Raw genomic sequence first — 22,333 nt, 5'->3', positions numbered from 1 at the left:
GTTTGGTCTTCTGCTATCTGAGATTTCCCTTCTTCCTGTGGGGTAGGAGTGCCCCCATGTCTTTCACTTAATCTCAATCTTTCGTATACTAGCCGGTAGGCTGATAACACTATCCAGCTTTGCCTAGATAGTGATGCCCCTGACTGAATCCCAACTTCTCGTAAACACTTTTCCAAATCCCTAGGATCTCCTTTCCGTAGCCTTGGTTCCCAGTTTTCACAGGGTCCAGCTTTTTTAGCCAATTCTTTTGCTAGGGAGGAATAAAATGGATCCTCCCATCCTGGGATATTTATCTCCTCCTCTGGAATTGTTCTGCTTCTAAATAGAGATCTTATACCTAGCGATCCTGTTCGTGACGCCAAATGTATCAGGAGGGCCGAGTTTATAATCTCAAAGAAGATCATAAACATGTCTGAAAGGTTCGGAATCGCCGGATAGAAGAAACTCTCAAAGTAGAAGGCAGAAGAATCAAAACATTTATTTAGGCTCCACAGTAACCAACCCATGAACCAGAAGCCCCATTTTGATATGTTGGTCATAATCTTCCAGGCCCAATAGGTACGCCTTGAAAGAGTAACCAGGAGGCTACAGAGAAACATGATTGCGTAAAGCAAAATCATGTTTCCCCCTTGATGGTAATAAGATTACCCACTGGACTGAAGTCTTTGTTCAGCTTCCTCCCGTAGATCAGCTCTGCTGCTGGCAGCTCCTGCCTCAGCTGTGTCTGTTTCTGAAACTGAAGCTGCAACTGAAACTGACGATGTAACGGTCGTAACTGCCTCTGTAACGGTCGTTGTAACTGCCTCTGGCTCCAACCGGAAAAGGAAAGAGAGGAAGAATCTTCAAGCTGTCCTCTCCCCTCTTATAGGGTTTCTGACATCATCAAGCTCCGCCCAAATGACCAGGGCCGATTGGTTCCTGAGTTGGCTCCTCCCCCTAGGGTAGACCAGGTTCTGGAGCTAACACCTCCCCTCAGCCAGCCCCATGACTCCCCACACAGGAAGCCGTCTGCCTCCCGGCATGCTCCCCGGGCCTCCTGCCCCGGAAGAGCAAGCCACAGTGTCCAGAGGCTCAATGAGGCAAGCTGAGCCATTCAAAGAAAACAAAAGCCATTATGGCTACAACATCTCACCTGTCAGATTGGCTAAATGACAAAACAGGAAACTGATAAATGCTGGAGAGGATGTGGGAAAATTGGAACATTGTTACATTGCTGGTGGAGTTGTGAACTGATCCAGCCATTCTGGAGAGCAATTTGGAACTATGCCCAAAAGGCTATAAAAACGTTCATACCCTTTGACCCAGCAATACCACTTCTAGGTTTGTATCCCAAAGAGATCACACAAGTGGGAAGAGGACCCATATGTACAAAAATATTTATAGCGGCTCTTTTTGTAATAGCAAGAATTGGAAATCAAGGGGGTGCCCATCAGTTGGGAAATGGCTGAACTAGTTGTGGTATATGAAGGTAATGGAATACTATTGTGCTATAAGAAATGGGGAAGATACGGACTTTACAATAATCTGGAAAAACCTACATGATATAATGCTGAGTGAGCAGAGCAGAACCAGGAGAACACTATACACAACCACAGATATATGGATTCTGTGATGACTAACCCTGATAGACTTTGCTCTTCTCAGCAATACAAGGTGCAAAGACAACTCCAAAGGACTCATGATGGAGAATGCCATCTACATCCAGAGAAAGAACTATGGAGTCTGAATGCAGATTGAGGCATACTTTATGCTCGCCTTTTTTTCTTTGTATTTTTTTCTCTTTTGTTTTTGTTTGGGTTTTTTTTTGTTTTGTTTCTTCTTTCTCATGATTCATTCCATTAGTCATAATTCTTCTTTACAATTTGACTATTGTGTAAATAAGTTCAACATGAAGTTATACGTAGAAGATATATATCGGATTCCATGCCATCTTGGGAAGAGGAGGGAGGGAGAAAAGGAAATATGGAACTTGAAATTATGTGGAACTGAGTGTTGTAAACTAAAAATAAAAAATCTTAATTATAAAAAAATAGTAGATGCTTACACTCTAGTAGGGGAGAAAACATGTACGTATCTAAGTATGTACACTGGGTCATTTTACTGTGGAAAGCACAGGCAGCTGGCAGTAATCAGGGTTGGCCATGGAGAAGGTGGTGCTTGAGCAGAGTTCTGAAGGAAGCAGCAGATTCTAAGAGGCGGCTGTGAGGAAAAGGTACATTCCAGGCTTGGAGGGCAGTCATTGCAATGACAGGAAGATGGGAGGAGCAGCTGAGGAACAGCAAGAAGGCCAGGCTGGTTGGACTACAGAATGTGGGTATTCCTTTTTTTGTTTTTTTGCAATTGCAGCTAGCATCTGAGGCTACATTTGAACTCAGGTCCTCCTGACTCCAGGGCTGGTGCTATTATCTACTGCATCACCTAGCTGTGCAACTACAGAACATGGGGGGAAGGGGAGTGATGTATAGCAAGGAAGAAAAGGTAGAACTCGGTTGTTTAAGTCTATAAAAACAAATAGAGCTTATATTTCATCCTAAATTGGAGTTCAGTGAGTAGAAGAATGACTTGATTAGATCTGTATTTAACAAAAATCTCTTCAGCAACTGTGTGGAAGATGGATTGGAGTGGAAAGAGACTTGAGTATGGAAGACCAAGTCGAAGACTGTTGTAATAGCCCAGGTAAGAGGTGATAAGAGCCTGAACTAGGCTAGTGACTCATGTGGAAAGTAGAGAGAAGGGAATGAGAGATGGTGATAAAGAAAGGGCAAGATGATTTGGTTTTTAGAAAAAAATTGTAAAATTTTATCTATTTATTTTTAATATTCTTTTCTTTTTAAATTTTGAGTTCCAAATTCTCTTCTTCCCTCCCACCCCTCCCTTACCTACTGAGAAGGCAAGTAAAATTATATCAATTACATGTGAAATCATGCAAAACATATTTCCATATTAGCCATATTAGGAAGGAAGGAAGGAAGGAAGGAAGGAAGGAAGGAAGGAAGGAAGGAAAGAAGTAAGGAAGGAAAGAAGGAAGGAAGGAAGGAAAATATACTTCAATTTGTACTCAGAGTTCATCAGTTCATCTCTCTGGAGGTGGATAGTATTTTTTTCATCATGAGTCCTTTGGAATTGCTACAATGTTGCTGTTGCTGTGTACAATGATCTCCTAGTTTTTCTCACTTCACTTTGCATCAGTTCATATAGGTCTTGCAATGTTTTTTCTAAAACCATCCCTTATGTCATTTCTTATAGAACAATAGTACTCTATCACAATCATATGCCACAACTTATTCAGCCATTTCCCCAATTGATAAGTATTCCTTCAATTTCCAATTCTTTGCCACCACAAAAAGAGTTGCTATACATATTTTTGTACACATAAGTCTTTTTCCTTTTTCTTTGATCTCTTTGCAGCATTGCTGGGTCAAAGGGTACGCACAGTTTTATAGCCCTCTGGGTAGAGTGGCAAATTGTTCTCTGAAATGGTTGGACCAATTCACAACTCTACTAATATTTTATTAGGGTGCCTATTTTCCCTCACCCTCTCTAGCATTTATCATTTCTAATAGGGCGTGGCAACCAATTCTCCACAGAACCCAGCTGAGGCATGGTGCCCCCACTGCTGACATGGTGGATACAGGCCCTGCCCCTGCTAACAACTGGTTCACAGGCCCTGCCCCCCACTAACAATAGGTCCACAGAACTCAAACTAAAATTAGGTGCTGGTTCTACTAAACCAGTGTGAACCGGCTGTATCCCACCACTGCTCAAAATGATTTTAATTTGCATTTTTCTACTCAACAATGATTTAGAGCATTTTTAAAATAAGACTATAGACAACTTTGATTTTTCTTTGGAAAACTGCCCATTCATATCTTTAACCATTTATCAGTTGGGAACTGGCTCTTATTTTTATAAATTTGACTCAATTCCTGTAATAACAATTTAGATTTGAAGATCTTTCTCACCCATTAATAGGCCATGTGACCTGCTTATTTCACAGGAAGCCTAAGTCATATGTGGTGGGAGGAGCTTACTGAGAGGAAAAGCGAAGTGTGCCACAGGATGCAGAGAGATCAATTAGAACTGAGGGAGAGAGCAGATGTGCTATCTGTGCTGTGAGTGATTGTTGGTGGCAAGGCCCCAGCACGGGGCAGGAAGGTTATGGGATGGCTTGGCTCCTTGCTGTGATGTTGTGTTTTAGATTCTTTGCTGTTATGATAAAGTGGTCTTACTGGTTCTGGAATTTGTTTGCTGCTTGGATGGGTCAGACTTACTGGTTTTGGGACTTGGTTCTCTGGTGTCTGAATAAATGGTTTACTTCTTCTATCTTCTACATAGAGAATCTTATATTTTGCAATACAGAACTACGTAGACATATTCACAATTATCATCTATATTGTGATTATTGCCTTACTAATATAGTTCCTTATACATGTGAGAAATGAGGACTTCATCAGAGAAACTTGTAGAAATTTTTTTATATTATTTCATTGTCTATGGTAGTAGTAGTAGTGGAGGAGGAGGAGGAGCAAAAGCCGTAGCAGTGGAGGAGGAGGAGGAGCGAAAGCCGTAGCAGTGGAAGAGGAGGAGAAGAAGCGAAAGCCGTAGTAGTGGAGGAGGAGCGAAAGCCATAGTAGTGGAGTAGTAGGAGGAGCAAAAGCCGTAGTAGGAGGAGCGAAAGCTGTAGTAGTGGAGTAGTAGTAGTCACTTAACCCCAATTGCCCTGCCAAAAAAAAAAAAAAAAAAGAAAACTTGTTATCCTTCATACATTCATTTATTTTCCCAATTTTTTTCTCTACCACTTTTATCTCTTTCTTTAACTTTTCCAGGAATTCTTCTTGAGCTTGGGTTTAATTAGCATTCTTCTTTGAGGCTTTGCTTGTAGCCATCTTCACATTAGCATCTTTTTCTGAGTTTATGCCTTGGTCTTCCCTGCCACTGTAGTCACTTTTTATGGTCAAGTTATTTGTTGTTGTTGTTGATTACTCATTTATCCTGTTTACTTCTTGACTTTGAATTTTATGCTAAAATTGAGCTCTGCTCACCTGGAGTTGGGGAGGCACTGTCCCAGGCTTCAGGCTTTTTTGTGCTGCTGTTTTCAGAGCCATTTCTGGGGGTCTGCAAGTTTTCAGTGCTTCCAAGGGGTGTTATCCCAGGAGAGGTGTAATCATTGCTTGCCTGGTCTGGGCTCTGTTCTTTATCCAGGAAGGTCTCTGCTCCCTTGCAGTCAGAACAATAGTCCTCCTTTATATGCCTTGGTACTGGAACCAGAGCCCCTGTTACCTTGTGACTGATAACAAGAGCTCCTCTCAGCCCTGGAACTGCAAGTCATAACTGTGCGTGGGTAATAGGCTTTCCAGTCAGCACCAGGTGTACCCAGTGCCAGCAAAGGGTCCTCTGTAATCTCCTTCTGACTAGTCTGACCCCTTTATTCTCTCTGTGCTGAGCTTCCAAAGCTGTTGCTATCACCACTGCTGTCACTGCTGTCTCCAAGGCCATTGCTGGTACTGGTGCTGCTGCTGGGCTCCAGGACAGCTCCCACCCTGGTGAAAAATGTCTCACTCTGACCTTTTGTTGGCTCTGCTGTTCTGTTGTTTTATTTTGGTTTTTTGTTTTTTTGCAGGGGGAAGGCAGGGCAATTGGGGTTAAGTGACTTGCCCTGGGTCACACAGCTAGTAAGTGTGTCAAGTGTCTGAGGCTGGATTTGAACTCAGGTCCTCCTGACTCCAGGGCCAGTGCTCTACTCACTGTACCACCTAGCTGCTCCTACACCACCTAGCTGCCCCATGGCTCTGCTGTTCTGAAATTTGATTCAAATAGTTATTTTTAAATTATTTGGAAAAAAAATTTTTAAAATAAAATAATTTGGAGGGGAATGTTAGGAGAGTTTAGCTGTATTGCTGCCTGTACTCTGCCATCTTGGCTCTGCCCCTCAAGATTTAACAATGGAATCAATAAATGGTGTGAGGAAGACTGAAGAATTTAGGACAATGCCAAGGTTGTGAGCCTGGCTGACTGGTTTGTCCTTCATTATTGAAGAGGACCATGACATCAGGAAAATGATGGCATTACTTGCAGTTGACTTTGATTTGAGTGAGAAAGGGCTAGGCAAAGTCACCAGCCTCACTTTCCCCTCCAGAGCCATTTGAGTCCAGTGGCCTGATATCCATGAAGATGACTGGAAATGGCCCAGGATGCAATGGGAGACCTTGGCTTTTTTAAGCTAAAGTCTTTTCAGGTTCTCACTTTGAGTAAGGCAACACCCATTCAGTGAATAGGCCTCTTTAAGAAGTGAGTCAAAGGAGTAAGGATAACTATGAGAAGAAGTATAGGTTTATGGCAAAAGATAATGAATTCTGTTTTGAACATATTGAGTTTGAAAAGACATCCAGTTTGAAATGTCCAGTTAGTAGGTGGAGATATATGAGGAATTTAGGAGAGAGATTAGGTCTGGATGCATAGATCTGGGAGTCATTGTATTGTTAATGGAATAGGAAGATCTTCCCAGTCCCTATGTGACCTGCTTTGAGCTCTGGCCCAGCTCATGGCTGTAATACATCCTGAGTCACATAGAGCCCATTGGGAGAGGAACTTGCCTAAAGTGAAAGCTTGCTTGGGGGAAGCTTGCTTGCCGGAAGGCTCTCACACCTTTTGGTAATTAGGCACTGAATCAGAGGGCTGTGATGCCTTCTGGCTCTGAACCTATTAGCCAAAAGTGTGTATATATTCTCAGGTTGGGATTTTGCTTAGGATTCCCTGGACAGGATTCTGAGTAGCCGTTTGTTTAGAGTCCTCCCCCGACCCAGCACACTACTCAGATGTGTCTGTGCTCCCCTGATCTGGAAGTGTATGTAGGTGGTTATATTACTTTATCCAGACAGCTGAAGCCCTATCTATTGATCTTTGTGCTAATTTCTATGCTTGTATTTTCTCCACATTCAGGGTGCTTATCTTTCCCCTGAACTAGTGAACGTAAATAAAGTGAGATTGTTGACCCCAAAGTTGCTTTCCTTTAGAAAAGCAAATCAAATAACCTGTGCTAGCAAGCCATCCTGGATGTGCCAGAGTGCTTGCTGTTACAAGTCATTTCCATGATATCTAAACACTTGGGAGCTGATTAACTCACCAAGTATAGAGAAAGAAGGGAAGAGGGCCCAGGACAGAGCTTTGGGGTATACTCACAACTAGGGGGCGTGATATGGATGATGAAACAGCAAAGGAAACTGAGAAAGAGATGTCAGATAGAAAGAAGAATCAAGAGAGAGCAGTGGCCCAGAGAGGAGAAAATACCTTGGAGAGAGCAGTTTCATATGAATGGTGCACTTGGAAACCAGACTGCCTAGGAAGAGGAGGCAGCAAGAGTATACAGCTTTTGCTAGGGGGTGTTGGCTGTGAAAATAAGGAGTGAGAAAGAATGATGTCTGAAGGAGAAGAGAACCTAGTGAGTTTTTTTTTTTTTAAGATGGGGAGACTTGAGAGCTTGAGGCATAGAGACAATGAAGATTAGAGAGGGTGGGGCAATTAACTTGCTAAAGAACCCTGGGGTTGGTATCCAGGATAGTACACTAGAGGCTTTAGTGAAAAAGGTGTGGTCTCTTCCATGGAGCTAGAGTAAGGAAAGAAAGAATGAAGGATGTTGTCTTGACCTTTTTTGGGAGGCAATTGGGGTTAAGTGACTTGAGAAAGTTAGTTAGTGTCTGAGGCTGGATTTGAACTCAAGTCCTGGAGTCAGGACTCCAGGGTCAGCGCTCTATCCACTGCACCACCTAGCTGCCTCATCACAGTGTTTTAAGATGTAGAGAAGGGGTGAAGACAAAGCTCACGGCAAATAGTTTTTATTTTTCTCAGTAAATTACAAGCCATGGAATAGACTTAGGTGGAAAGTGGGATAGAGAATCAATTGCAGGGGATGAGGCAGAGTAAAGTGAGCATTTTTGTCACACTCTCCCAGCATTCCCCTCTAAACAACTTTAAAAGTATGCCCATTCATATTCTAAGTGCACTAACCAACAAAAATTTTTCCAACTCTGAACAGCTTAGGAGGACAGAAAGCATTAGTAGATAAATGGTCATGGGATTTGAGATCAGAGGACAGCGTAACATTACACTGGCTAAGTTGAATTAAGTAAGTTTAATTTAAATAAATTAAATATTAATTAATTAATTAATTAAATTATAAATATTAATTGATTAAGATTGGGAAAGGAGGAAAGTGAAATTAGAGCAGTAGTTATGGCTTAAGAACAAAGGGATGGGGAGCTTCCAGGTCCCCGTGAGGTCAAAGAATAAATTTTAAAAGGGTAGGCATAGGGAGAGATAGAATAAATAGGTTATTTATTTGATAAGAGAATTTCAGAGTTTTTGGTCATGGAAGGGGATCCCTTGTGGGTGATATTGAAGACCAAGGGTATGATCATCCCTATGTGTAACTGAGGTAGAGACGAATTTATTGCTGGTGTTGTTCTCGCGTTTCAGCCATGTCTGATTCTTCATGACCCCATTTGGGGTTTTCTCAGCAAAGATACTAGAGTGGTTTGCCATTTCCTTCTCTAGCTTATTTTACAGATGAGGAAACTGAGGCAAACAGGGTGAAGTGACTTACTCAGGGTCACACAGCTAGTTAATGTCTGAGGTCATTTTTGAACTCAGGTCTTCCTAAGTCGTGGTATAGGAATATAATGGAATACTATTGTATTATAAGAAATGATGAGCAGGCAGACTTCAGAAAAACCTGGAAAGATTTATATGAACTGATGCTGAGTGGAGTGAGCAGAACCAGGAGAACATTATACACAGTCACATTGTACAATAACTAATTTTGATAGACTTGGCTCTTCTCAGCAATGCAAGGTTCTAAGACAACTCTGAAAGGCACATTATGGAAAATGTTATCTACAACCAGAGAGAGAATTATGGTGTCTTAATGCAGATCGAAGCACACTATTTGCTCTCTCTCTTTTTCATTTTGTTTCCTTTTTGTCCTGGTTCATTCCATTGGTTATAATTCTTCTTTGCAATATGACTAATGTAAGAATATGTTTAGTAAGAATGTATATGTAGAGCCTATGTCAGATTGCATGCTGTCTTGGGGAGGGGGGTGGGAAGGGAAGGAGAGAAAATTTGGAACTCAAAAGCTTGTGGAACTGAATGTTGTAAACTAAAAATAAATTAATTAATTTTTCAAAAAAAAGAGAAGCAGGGAGAATAACCTGGGGCCCAGCAGATAACAGCTATTAGTATCTGGATTGGGTGATAAGTTTGAATGGTCTGAACCTCAAAGGAAGAGAGGTTGCTGGGTAGAGGCAACAAGGAGAAATTCTGGAACAGGCGGTGGGATCAAGGAGGATTTGGACTGTCTCTCCAGGACCAGTGTGTCAAGGTGGGTCAAGAGAGAAAGGACAGCCAGTGAAGGAAGAACAGTGGAGATTCAGGAGCATCTGGGAAAAAACAATTAAGTGGATTCCAGACAATGGCAGGACTAAGAGAAAAAGGGGTTTAAACCAAAGGGAAGTTTGTCAGAGAAGGAAAGGAAATTCCAGAGGGTTGAGTAGAACTGGAGTGGGGTACTGGATGGTTGGTGAGTACTGACCATCCTTTCTCACTAGGCTCCAGTGGCAAGAACAGGAAACATCCCTAGGTCAGGCCACACAGATAGAAAACATCACAAGGGCTAGGGAGCAGTAGAAATTTAACTATGAAGTTATAAAACAGTAAGAAGGAACAAAGTAATAGCAACTAGGTGGTAGATAGAATGCTAGACCTGGAAATCAGAAAGACCTGAGTTCAAATCTGGCCTCAGATACTTACTAGCTGTGTGACCCTGGACAAGTCACTTAACCCTATTTGCCTCAGTTTCCTCATCTGTAAAATGGGCTGGAGAAGGACATGACAAACCACTCCAGTATGTTTGCCAAGAAACCCCAAGTGCAGTCATGAAGAGTCGGATACTGACTGAAATGAATGAACAACACCACCACCTACCTACCTCCCAGTTGTAAGGAGCAAATGAGATAATAATTGCAAAGCTCTTAGCACATAGTAAAGGGCCTAGCACATAATAAACATTGGCTATTATTATTATTAAAGTCATTATTAAAGTGCAGCCCCTTGCAAAGCTAGAAGGAACCTTAAGATACACAGCTCAGAGCTTTCTTTTATAACCATGCTTGGCCAACTGCCCAAGCACCTGCCTCTGCTGGACAATTGTCCAAGTGGCACCTAGAACTTGAGAGGAGAAATAAATGCAATCATAGGAAGGGAGCCAGGGCTCTTCCAACCCTTTGAAACCTCACTTTCACTGCCAAGAAGAATACAATAGCATCCTATTATATTCAAATGCCATAATCTGTTCAGTCATTTCCCCAATTGATGGGCATCTCCTTGGTTTCCAGTGCTTTGCCACCACAAATGGACCTTTATTATAAAAGACCTTTTCTTCCTCCTTTGATCTCCTTGGGCATTAACCTAATAGTAGTATTGCTGGATCAAAGGGAATGCACACTTTAGGGGCATGGTTCCAAATGGCTTTACCACTTTATAACTCTGCCAACAGTGCATCAATGGGCCTGTTTGCCCTCACCTGCCAGCAATGGTCATTTTCCTTTTCTGTCAGTTTTGCCAGTCTGGTAGGTGCTGTGGAACCTAACACTGGATTTAATTTGCATTTCTCTAATGAGTGATTTGAAGCATATTTGATCCGGCAATCCATAGCTTAAATTTCTTCCCTTGAGAACATATTCTTTGACCATTTATCAGTCAGAGAATGGAGAAACAACAACTTATTATGCACTTACTATGTTGCTGTAACAACAATGTGGCCAGCAGCTAGTGTGGCTGTGTAAGACCAACAACAAGAGCATGCCAGCACAGGTTCTCTGATCTGCTTTTCAAAGGAAAGCAACTTTAAGGAGTTTAACAATCTCAGTTTAATTAAACATACATATATCATTCACTTAGTTCAGCGGGGAAAGATCAGCCCCCTGAACGGCAGGGCAAATACAAACAGAAACAGACAGACCTTGTCTGATTCAAATCACAATTCATAGTTACCATAGAAGCACCAATATCTGGGTTACCAAGCTGGGAGGACTGTTTCAACGGCTTGCCCAGAGGATTCATCAAAGGCACTTGATGGCAAAAAATCCTGCCCTGATAACCATTACAGTTGCTAGTTGCTGTTGAGGCAGAGTGTTCATCTAAAGGCATATTGTGATCTGGGCAAGAGACTTCTTCATTCACTTCCTTTTTCCTTAACTTTTATACTAGCTACCTATTATGTACCACGTGCTTTACAATTATTATCTCATCTGATCCTCATGTCAAGGCGGGGTGGGAAGGGTGGGGGGTGGAAATAGGTGTTTATCCCCATTTTACAGATGAGGAAACTGAGACAAATGGATGAAAGAGGAAGTGTGAATGGACAGGCCAAACTCCTTTGAGTGATTGGAGCCTGCAGTGTTCTAGGGCTGGATGGAATCAGCATCCTGTTACCCACAAACAAGAGCATCTGAAAGATGCCACTATCCACAGGGAATCCATCTTCAGCTTGTGTTCTTGGGTGTTTTTTTTCCATGACCTTAGCAAACTTTGATATTCCCCACCTGATGCTTGTGGTCAAGGAACACCGAAAAGGCTTGGTTCTGTTGTTGTCCCCACCTCTACCACCACCCCTTTCCTACCTCATTTTGTGTGTTGACTCTCCCCATTAGACTGTAGACTTCTTGAGGGCAGGGACTGTCTATCTTTTTACTAATTGTATCCCCAGAAGGTATTTAATAAATTTAATAAATAATTTTTATAATAAATAAATGAAATAAATAAATAATGAATATTATATTTATAATTGATAATAAATAAAAATAATTTAATAATTTAATAAATTGGATTGGATTGATTCCATCATTCAAGGAATGATATATATGTTTTATATATATATATATATATATAAAATATTATATACATAAATATATGTACAAATCCAGTGGATTTTGATGTATAGGTGGTAGACACCCTGTTGAAAAAGATAGTTTTTCAAAAAAAATTGCTTTTCTAACTATATATTTAAAATTTTTATGCTATTATTCTGATTTAACAAACACCCAAAAAGAGAAAATATTTCCACACATAAAGTAGAATATAAAAAGAGGCATACATATGAAAGCACAAATCTTTATTATGTACAGTCTGCTTTTAAAAAAATAGATAACAAATTCAACAAGTTACTTCCTTTTTTCCCCAGTTGACCAATATTTATTTTATTTCCTACCTGCTTCCTCCCACAGTTGAGCAGCAACAGCAACAACAACAAAAAATCCTCACAACAAATAAGCATAATGAATCAAAAATAATTTCCCCATTCTAATAATTTATGTCTCATTGTACATTTTGAGGGCATCAGCTCTCTATCACAAGGTGGGTAGCATTAGCTTCATCTTTGGCCCTCTAGACTTACATTCATCATTGTATTCATCAGAGTTCCCAAGTCTTTCAAAGCTGTTTTTCTTTATAATGTTGTTACTGTATCATTTTCCTCTTTTTGTTCACTTTGTTCTGCATCAATTCCTAGAGATCCTCCCAGTTTCCTACAAAACTATTGATTGAATCATTTTGGAAGGAAGACAGTTAAGTGATTTGCCCAGGATTATACCCAGCTGGTAAGTATCTGAAGCCAGATTTGAACTCAGAGTCTTTCTTACTCTAGGCCCAGCACTTTATCTACTAAGCCCTTGTTATAACAATTCAGCTAGCAGCTGCTGTGGGGGTAAAAAACCAACACAAGCCCAACAACAAGAATGCTACAAGCCCAGGTTCTTTCGATCTGCTTTACTAAGGACAGCAGTGTTAAGGGGTTAACGATCTTACTTTAATCCAACATACAAATATCATTCACTCAGTTCGGGGGGAAAAGCCAGCACCCTGAGCTTCAGAGGAAATACAAACAGAGCAAATAAACATGAATCAACAGACAGATTTCCATCTGACAAAACCACAATATACAGTTACCAGAGAAGCATCAACATCTGAGTTTTCTCCAAAGCCAGGGAGCTCATAACAATGGCTGGCCCAGTGTCACATGCCACTCCTGCTGTGGCTCAGAGCTCCAAAAGAGAAAGCAAACCTCTGGGTTTATATATCTCTTACAGGGTCAAAGATGAGTCACATATGCGACTCACCCCAGTGACCTAAAAGCGTCACAAAAAATTCAACTTAAACCCATGTGGCCTAAAAGCCTCTGATGTCACAAACACGTCACTCAAACCCGTGTAAAATAGGCTTTCCCTTGAGGCAAGGAGGTCATCAAGGACTCCTAATTTAATCAAGGAAATAAAGGCCAAACTCTTCAAGGGCACTTGGCTGAATAAGTGCTAAGAGCCCAGAACCAAAACCAAACCAACCCCTGCCCCATGTGTCAGAGAAAAGTCATCACTGGAGAGGGCAGCAAGAGATGAGGTATCTTCAAAGAAAGCCAGGTTTCTGTCAGCATCAGAATATGAATGTTTGAGAGGAAGAGATCTATGATAAAGAATAGTTTAATGATAAAGGTTTCCAGAAAGCACAGTAGCAAGGTTGGGCCAGACTGAGCTGGGTAGGAATGAGAACTAAGGAACATAGCCAGAGAAAGAGATTTTTACCTCAGCAGAGGGTGACTGAACCACAGGGATTAAGAGAGTAGGAGATTGGACATAGGACTGCCTTTTCTTGTCCGTGACATCCTTCATCCATGACAAGCAGATTCCTCTCTCTCCTATTCTCTTAATTCCTATCTCTCGTACCTCTTCCTAGACAACAGAAATGACATCACACCAGTTTATAATCACTTTATGAAGTTTAAGCAAAGTAAATTAATTGTCACAACAAGGAGACCAAAAGAGCTCAGAAAGTATCTTAGTCAGGGAACATCCATCCTACTTACCAAGAGATAAAAAACAACAGTGGCAATATCAGATTAGCATAGAAAGTATTTGTAAAATATTACAAAGAAGGCCGATGGATAGTGATGAGTGGTATTGTCTCATAAAGCAAAGAGAATCAAGTTTTAAAGTTTTTTAATATCAAGTTTTTAAAAAACCCAGCAATGTATCCAACTAAGTCAAGGCCAAAGATTCAAAGTCATCCCAAGGGCATTGAAGGATAAAAATGGAAGGAAGATAACAAAAGAAAAATGAAAAATTTGTTTAAAAAATTATGATAATAAACTATTTTCTCTCTACATTTGCACCTTACCATCAGAGTCTCAGGTATGCTCATAGGGAATGTAGAAATGACACTAAAGAGAACAAAGACAGTAAAATCAAGTAGAATAGACCGCATATAGAGATATAAATCCATGCTACAAGTGATATAATTGTAAGGGATTGGGGATCATTATACAAGGTACCTAAAGGAAGGATTGACGTCAAAAGCATGGAAAAAATCTCAGATCTTATTAATACTGAAAAAGGCAATAAAAATGCCATAAACTACTGACATAAACCTACTGTCTTATCTATAATCTTTATGAAAGTCATCTAGACACAAATTGAGGACATCTTTGATGGAAGTAGGGAATTATCATCCTTTTGAAAGTGATAATCAGCAATGGACTGTATCTTTAATATTTCACAACTGACTGAAAGGTAGAGGGAATATAAAATCGCACTGGGCTTTCTGTTTGCTGAATATGAAGAAACATTTGATTCAGTAGATCAAAGTGCCTCCTGAGAAACTCTTTCAAAATTATCCAAATCACTAATAATTAGAGAGATACAAATTAAAGCAATTTTGAGATTCTCCCTCACACCCATCAGACTGGCAAGGATGACAAGAGGAAAATCAAAGATTTTGGAGGGCCTGTGGGCAAACAGGCCCAATAATGTACTCTTAGTAGGATGTGAATTGGTCTAGTTATTCTGGAAAGCAATTTGGTATCATACCTTAAAAGTCACTAACCTGTGCATACAGGTAGTGGGGGTAGTGCAATAGACTGCTGGGCCTGGAGTCAGAAAGACGTTGAGTTCAAATTGGACCACAGACACTTAGTTTTGTGATTAGTTAACCACTGACTGCTTCAGTTTCCTCAACCGTGAAGTTGGGATAATAATAGCACCTACCTCCCAGGGTTGTTATGAGGACTAAACGAGATTTCTGAGTACAGTGCTTGGCACATAGTAAGTAAGGCACTTAATAAATGCTTGTTTCCTTCCTTCCATTCTTCTAGACCAGAGGTTCTCAAACTTATTTGGCCTACTGCCCCTTTAAAAAAAATTATTCAGCAGCACCATGGAAATTTACTTTCTTTAACCCTTTAATGGTTTTTTTTTAATTTGCATAATTTCAAAAAATATATATCTTTTAAATGATGCACTTTAAATTTAATAATTTATTGTAAATTTGTGGGTTTTTTCCTGCATCGAAATTCTGATTGCATCATGTAACTGTATAGTGCTATACTATAAACAAGTTATTATACATGCATGTTCTTGTTGATGCATGCTGGACTTTCTGACAATGCACAACACAATGCCCGACATGATCACCTGCCAACACTTGCTTGTTAAGACCTGTCTGCAGACTCGACCACTGATTAGTTATAACTTGTGTTTTGTGTGTTTATTTGGAAAATGATGTAATCACTATGACTTGAATTCTGTTATACAACAGATAAAACATGTATGAACAGTTTTTCAAAATTTTCTTCCCTTCTTTCCTTATGCTTCCACCACCCCCTTATTTTTGTTCATCGCCACCCCGAATTGCACCTGAGACTACTACTGCCCCCCCAACATTCCAGCATCCTCCCACTTTGGGAAGCTACGTATCTAGAATCTACCTCTCTTACTATCACTCGGCAACCTCCCCTCCTTTAAAGTATATTCCTCCAATTTAGTCCACTCTGGCCAAATCCTCTTTGCCTCTAGGTCTTTCAGCTTCTAGGTCAGTATCCTCAAGGATTTCAGGATCTGACTTAGTTTTGCTCTAAACCAGGCCTGCACAACATATGGCCCTGGGTCCACTTTCAGCCCACCAAAGGATTTTGGGAGGCCCACGAAAAATGTCAGGTTGCCACTGTTTGCTTTCCTGTTCCTCAGGTGACCCATGGCAACCAACCATCATCAGTCTGTCTCTAGCTAACCTATTTGCAGCAGGAAGAAATTTAGCCTATTTTAATTTTGGCCCTGACCTACTGCTAAGTTGTGTAGGTCTGCTCTAAACCCTAAACCCTGCCCTCTTCCTTAGTGATTTTAATATTTATGTTGATGTTCCTTCAAACACTCTCAACTCCTGTGACTTCCACCTCTGCTCACCATTACCCACCAACAGAGCAAGAGACACCTTAGACCTCATTCATATAACCCAAAACTTTTACCCATCTCCGTGATCTTGAATTCTAAAATTCCACTTTCCACTCCTAAATCTCCTGTCCTTCTGTCTCTCTGTCTAGCTCACTTCTAAACCTATTCTTCTTTCTCATTGTGACCTCCAGTCCCTCCATCTTTCCCTGTTCTCCTAATCCATCACCCCCCTCTGTTCTCTTTTTCTCTTTGTAACCTTGACTCTACAGTTGACCAGATCAACTATGCACTTTCCACCCCTGAATCCCTTATTCTACTACTATTAAAGCTGCTAAAAACTCAGCTCTGGGTCTGCCCCCAAGCAGCCATCTTTTCTTATCTGATGAACATGGATGAAGGAAGTCACAGAAAACTCCCAACTTGGTTCACTATAAGTTCACTGTTACCTTTGCCTCTAGTTAGACATTATCATCAAAGTAGTATAAGCAAAACTAATCATAGCATTAAATTACTGCCTTAAAAAGAGGAAGAGGATTTTTTTTATCACTTATGTTTACTTTTTTTTAAATTTATTTATTTTTAGTTTTCGACATTTGCTTTTATAAGATTTTGAGTTCTAAATTTCATTCCCTTCCACTCCTCCCTCCCCAAAATGGCAAGTAATCTGATATAAGCTATACATATAAGATCATATCAAACATATTTTCACATTAGTCATGTTGTGAAAGAAGAATCAGAATAAAAGAGAAAAACCATGAGAAACAAAAAACAACAACAAAAAGAAAAAATAGTATGCTTCGATCTACATTCAGACTCCATAATTCTTTCTCTGGGTGTGGATAGCATTTTCCATCATGAGTCTTCTGGAATTGTCTTAGATCATTTCATTGCTCAGAAAAGCTAAGTCTAACAAAGTCAGTCATTGCATAGTGTTGCTGTTGCTATATACAATGTTCTCCTGGTTCTGCTCACTTCACTCAGCATCAGTTCATGCAAGTCTTTCCAGGTTTTTCTGCTCATTAATTCTTTGCATTTTTTTTGAGGTGGGAAGGCAGGGCAATTTCATTTCTTATGGAACAGTAATATTCCATTACATTCATATACCACAACTTGTTCAGCTATTCCCCAATTGATAGGCATCCCCTCAATTTCCAGTTCTTTGCCACCACAAAAAGAGCTGCTATAAATATTTCTGTGCATGTGAGTCCTTTTCCCTTTTTTATGTTCTCTTTGGGATACAGCCCTAGAAGTGGTATTGCTGTATCAAAGGGCATGCAGAGTTTTATAGCCCTTTAGGCATAGTTCCAAATTGTTCTCCAAAATGGTTGAAACAGTTCACAACTCCACCAACAATGCATTAGTGTTCTAATTTCCCCACATCTTCTCAAAAATTTATCATTTTCCTGTTTTGTCACATTAGCCAATCTGATAGGTGTGATGTGGTATCTCAGAGTTGTTTTAATTTGTATTTCTCTAATCAATTGTTATTTAGAGTATTTTTTCATGTGACTATAGATAGCTTTAATTTATTTCTCTGAAGACTGCTTGTTCATATCCTTTGATCATTTATCAATTGGAGAATGACTTGTATTCTTACAGATTTGAATCAGTTCCCTCTCTCTCTCTCTCTCTCTCTCTCTCTCTCTCTCTCTTTCTCTGTCTCTCACTTTATATATACACATGTATATATACATACATACACATTTATCAGAGACATTGGCTGTAAAAATTGTTTCACAGCTTTCTGTTTTCCTTCTAATCTTGGTTACATTGGCTTTGTGCAAAAAGTTTTTAATTTAATGTAATCAAAATCATCCATTTTGCATTTCATAATGTTCATTATCTCTTGTTTGGTCATAAATCTTCCCTTCTCCTGACAGGTAAACTATTCCTTGCTCTCCTAATTTGTTTATAGTTTCACCCTTTATGTCTAAATGATTTACCCATTTTTACTTTACCTTGGTATATGGTGTAAGATGCTGGTCTATGCCTAGTTTCTACCATACTATTTTGCAGTTTTCCCAGCAGTTTTTGTCAAATAGTGAGTTCTTATCCCACAAGCTGGGATCTTTGGATTTATCAAATAGTAGATTACTATAGTCATTGACTACTGTATCTTGTGTACTTCCACTGATCCACCACTCTTATTTCTTAGCCAGTACCAAGCAGTTTTGATGATTGCTGCTTTATAATATAGTTTAGATTTGGTATGGCTAGGCTATCTTTCCTTGCATTTCTTTCCATTAATTCCCTTGATATTCTGAACCCTTTGTTTTTCCATATGAATTTTGTTATTATTTCTTCTAGTGCTATAAAATAATTTTTTGGTAGTTTGATTGGTATGGCATTGAATAAGTAAATTAATTTAGGTAGAACTGATATTTTTCCAGTTATTTAGATCTGACTTTATTTGTGTGAAAAGTGTTTTATAGTTGTGTTCACATAGTTCCAGGGTTTGTCTTGGCAGGTAGACTCCCAAATATTTTATATGGTCTACAGTGACTTTAAATGGAATTTCTCTTTCTATCTCTTGCTGCTGGGCTTTGTAGGTAATATATAGGAATGCTGAGGATTTAAGTGGGTTTATTTTATATCCTGCAACTTTGCTAAAGTTGTTAATTATTTCAAGTAGTTTTTTAGTGGATTGTCTAGGATTCTCTAAGTATAACATCATGTCATCTGCAAAAAGTGATAGCTTTGTTTCTTTGCCTGTTCTAATTCCTTTAATTTCTTTTTCTTCTCTCAAGCTAACTAACATTTCTAGTACAATATTGAGTAACAATGGTGATAATGGACATCCTTGTTTCACCCTGATCTTATTGGAAATGCTTCTAGCTTATCCTCATTACGTATTATTTCAAGGAAAACTCTGTTGATTCCTACACTCTCTAGTGTTTTTAATAGGAATGAGTGGTGTATTTTGCCAAAAGTTTTTCTGCATATCTATTGAGATAATTATATGATTTGTGTTAATTTTGTTATTGGTATGGTCAATTATGCTGATAGTTTTCCTAATATTGAACCAGCCCTGCATTCTTGATATAAATTCCACCTGGTCATAGTGTATAATGATAAGTCATGATAAGTCACTGTAATCTCTTAGCTAATATTTTATTTAAAATTTTTGCAACTATATTCATTAGGGAAATTGGTTTTTTTTTTTCTGTTTTGGCTCTTCCTAGTTTAGGTATCAGCACCATGTTTGTATCATAAAAAGAATTTGATAGAACTCCTTCTTTGCCTATTTTTCCAAGTAATTTATATAGTATTGGAAATAATTGTTCTTTAAATGTTTCGTAGAATTCACTTGTAAATCCATCTGCCCCTGGAGATTTTTTTCCTTAGGGAGTTCATTGATGGCTTGTTCAATTTCTTTTTCTGAAATGGGGTTATTTTTTTCTTTTTTTTTAATTTATTTAACATATTTAGTTTTCAGCATTGATTTTCACAAGAGTTTGGATTACAAATTTTCTCCCCATTTCTACCCTCCCCCCCACTCCAAGATGGCGTATATATATTCTGGTTGCCCTGTTCCCCAGTCAGTGCTCCCCTCTGTCACCCTACTCCCCTCCCATCCCCTTTTCCCTTCCTTTCTTGTAGGGCAAGATAAATTTTTACGCCCCATTGCCTGTGTATCTTATTTTCTTGTTGCATGCAAAAACATTTTTGTTTGTTTTGGAACATCTGTTTTTAAAACTTTGAGTTCCAAATTCTCTCCCCTCTTCCCTTCCCACCCACCCTCCCTAAGAAGTCAAGCAATTCAACATAGGCCACATGTGTATCATTATGTATAACCCTTCCACAATACTCATGTTGTGAAAGACTAACTATATTTTGCTCCTTCCCAACCCATCCCCCTTTATTGAATTTTCTCCCTTGACCTTGTCCCTTTTCGAAAGTGTTTGTTTTTGACTACCTCCACCCCCATCTGCCCTCCCCTCCATCATCCCCACGTTTTTTTTTTTTTATCTTCTTCCCTCTTCTTTCCTGTGGGGTAAGATTCCCAATTGGGTATGTATGGTATTCCCTCCTTAGGCCAAATCTGATGAGAGCAATGTTCACTCATTCCCCCCTCATCCGCCCTCTCCCCTCCTCGCACAGAACTGCTTCCTCTTGCCACCTTTATGGGAGATAATCCATCCCATTCTATCTCTCCTTATCTCCCTCTCTCAGTATGTTCCTCTCTCATCCCTTAATTTGATTTTATTTCTTTTAGATATCTTCCCTTCATCTTCAACTCACCCTGTATCCGCTCTCTGCCTCTCTCCCTCTCTCTCTCTCTATATATATATACATACATACATAGATATATACATACATACACATTCACCCATATATATACATAAACATATATGTATGCATATTCCCTTCAGCTACCCTAATACTGAGGTCTCATGAATCATACACATCATCTTTCCATGTAGGAATGTAAACAAAACAGTTCACCTTTAGTAAGTCCCTTGCAATTTCTTTTTTGTGTTCTTTTTCTTGATTACCTTTTCATGCTTCTCTTGATTCTTGTGTTTGAAAGTCAAATTTTCTATTCAGTTCTGGTCTTTTCACTGTGAAAGCTTGAAAGTCCTCTATTTTATTGAAAATCCATATTTTGCCTTGGAGCATGATACTCAGTTTTGCTGGGTAGGTGATTCTAGGTTTTAATCCTAGCTCCATTGACCTCCAGAATATTGTATTCCAAGCCCTTCGATCTCTTAATGTAGAGGCTTCCAGATCTTGGGTTATTCTGATGGGGTTTCCACAATACTCAAAATGTTTCTTTCTGGCTGCTTGCAATATTTTCTCCTTGATCTGGGAGCTCTGGAATTTGGCGACAATATTCCTGGGAGATTTCTTTTTGGGATCTATTTGAGGAGGCGATCGATGGATTCTTTCAATTTCTATTTTGCCCTGTGGCTCTAGAATATCAGGGCAGTTCTCCTTGATAATTTCTTGAAAGATGATATCTAGGCTCTTTTTTTGATCATGGCTTTCAGGTAGTCCAATAATTTTTAAATTATCTCTCCTGCATCTATTTTCCAGGGCAGTGGTTTTTCCAATGAGATATTTCACATTGTCTTCCATTTTTTCATTCCTTTGGTTCTGTTTTATAATATCTTGATTTCTCATAAAATCACTAGCTTCCACTTGCTCCAATCTAATTTTTAAAGTAGTATTTTCTTCAGTGGTCCTTTGGACCTCCTTTTCCATTTGGCTAATTCTGCCTTTCAAAGTATTCTTCTCCTCATTGGCTTTTTGGAGCTCTTTTGCCATTTGAGTTAGTCTGTTTTTTAAGGTGTTATTTTCTTCAGTGTATTTTTCAGTATTTTTTTGGGTCTCCTTTAGCAAGTCATTGACTTGTTTTTCATGATTTTCTCGCATCCTTCTCATTTCTCTTCCCAATTTTTCCTCTACTTCTCTAACTTGCTTTTCCAAATCCTTTTTGAGCTCTTCCATGGCCTGGGACTAGTTCATGTTTTTCTTGGAGGCTGTTGGTGTAGGCTCTTGCACTTTGTTGACTTCTTTAGGCTGTATGTTTTGGTCTTCTTTGTCATCAAAGAAAGAATCCAAAGTCTGAGACTGAATCTCAGTGCGTTTTCGCTGCCTGGCCATATTCCCAGCCAACTAACTTGACCTTTGAGTTTTTCAGTGGGGTATGACTGCTTGTAGACTAGAGAGTTCTATGTTCCACGTTTGGGGGGGAGGTGCCAGCTCTGCCACACCAGCACTGCTCCTTCCCCAACCCCCAACCCGGACTTGGCTTAGATCTTCAGCAGGCTGTTGCACTCCTGCTCTGATCCGCCACTTAATTCCTCCCACCAGGTGGGCCTGGAGCCGGAAGTAACAACAGCTGTAGCTGCCCCACCTCCGCTGCCCCCGGGGCTGGAAGCCGAACCGCGAACTCCTTTCTACTCCCTCGGCTTTTCCCGCTAACCTTCTCCTCAGTCTTTGGTGTTTGTGGGTTAAGGAGTCTGGTAACTGCCGCAGCTCACTGATTCAGGGCGCTAGAGCCCCCTCCGCCCGGCTTCTGGTCTGGATGGTCCACGCCGTTCAGGCTGGGTTCTGCTCCA

The sequence above is a fragment of the Trichosurus vulpecula genome, chromosome 5 (genome assembly GCF_011100635.1).
Source record: "Trichosurus vulpecula isolate mTriVul1 chromosome 5, mTriVul1.pri, whole genome shotgun sequence".
Classification (NCBI taxonomy): domain Eukaryota; kingdom Metazoa; phylum Chordata; class Mammalia; order Diprotodontia; family Phalangeridae; genus Trichosurus; species Trichosurus vulpecula.
The sequence above is the reverse complement of the archived record's forward strand: the minus strand, read 5'-3'. Positions refer to the sequence as shown.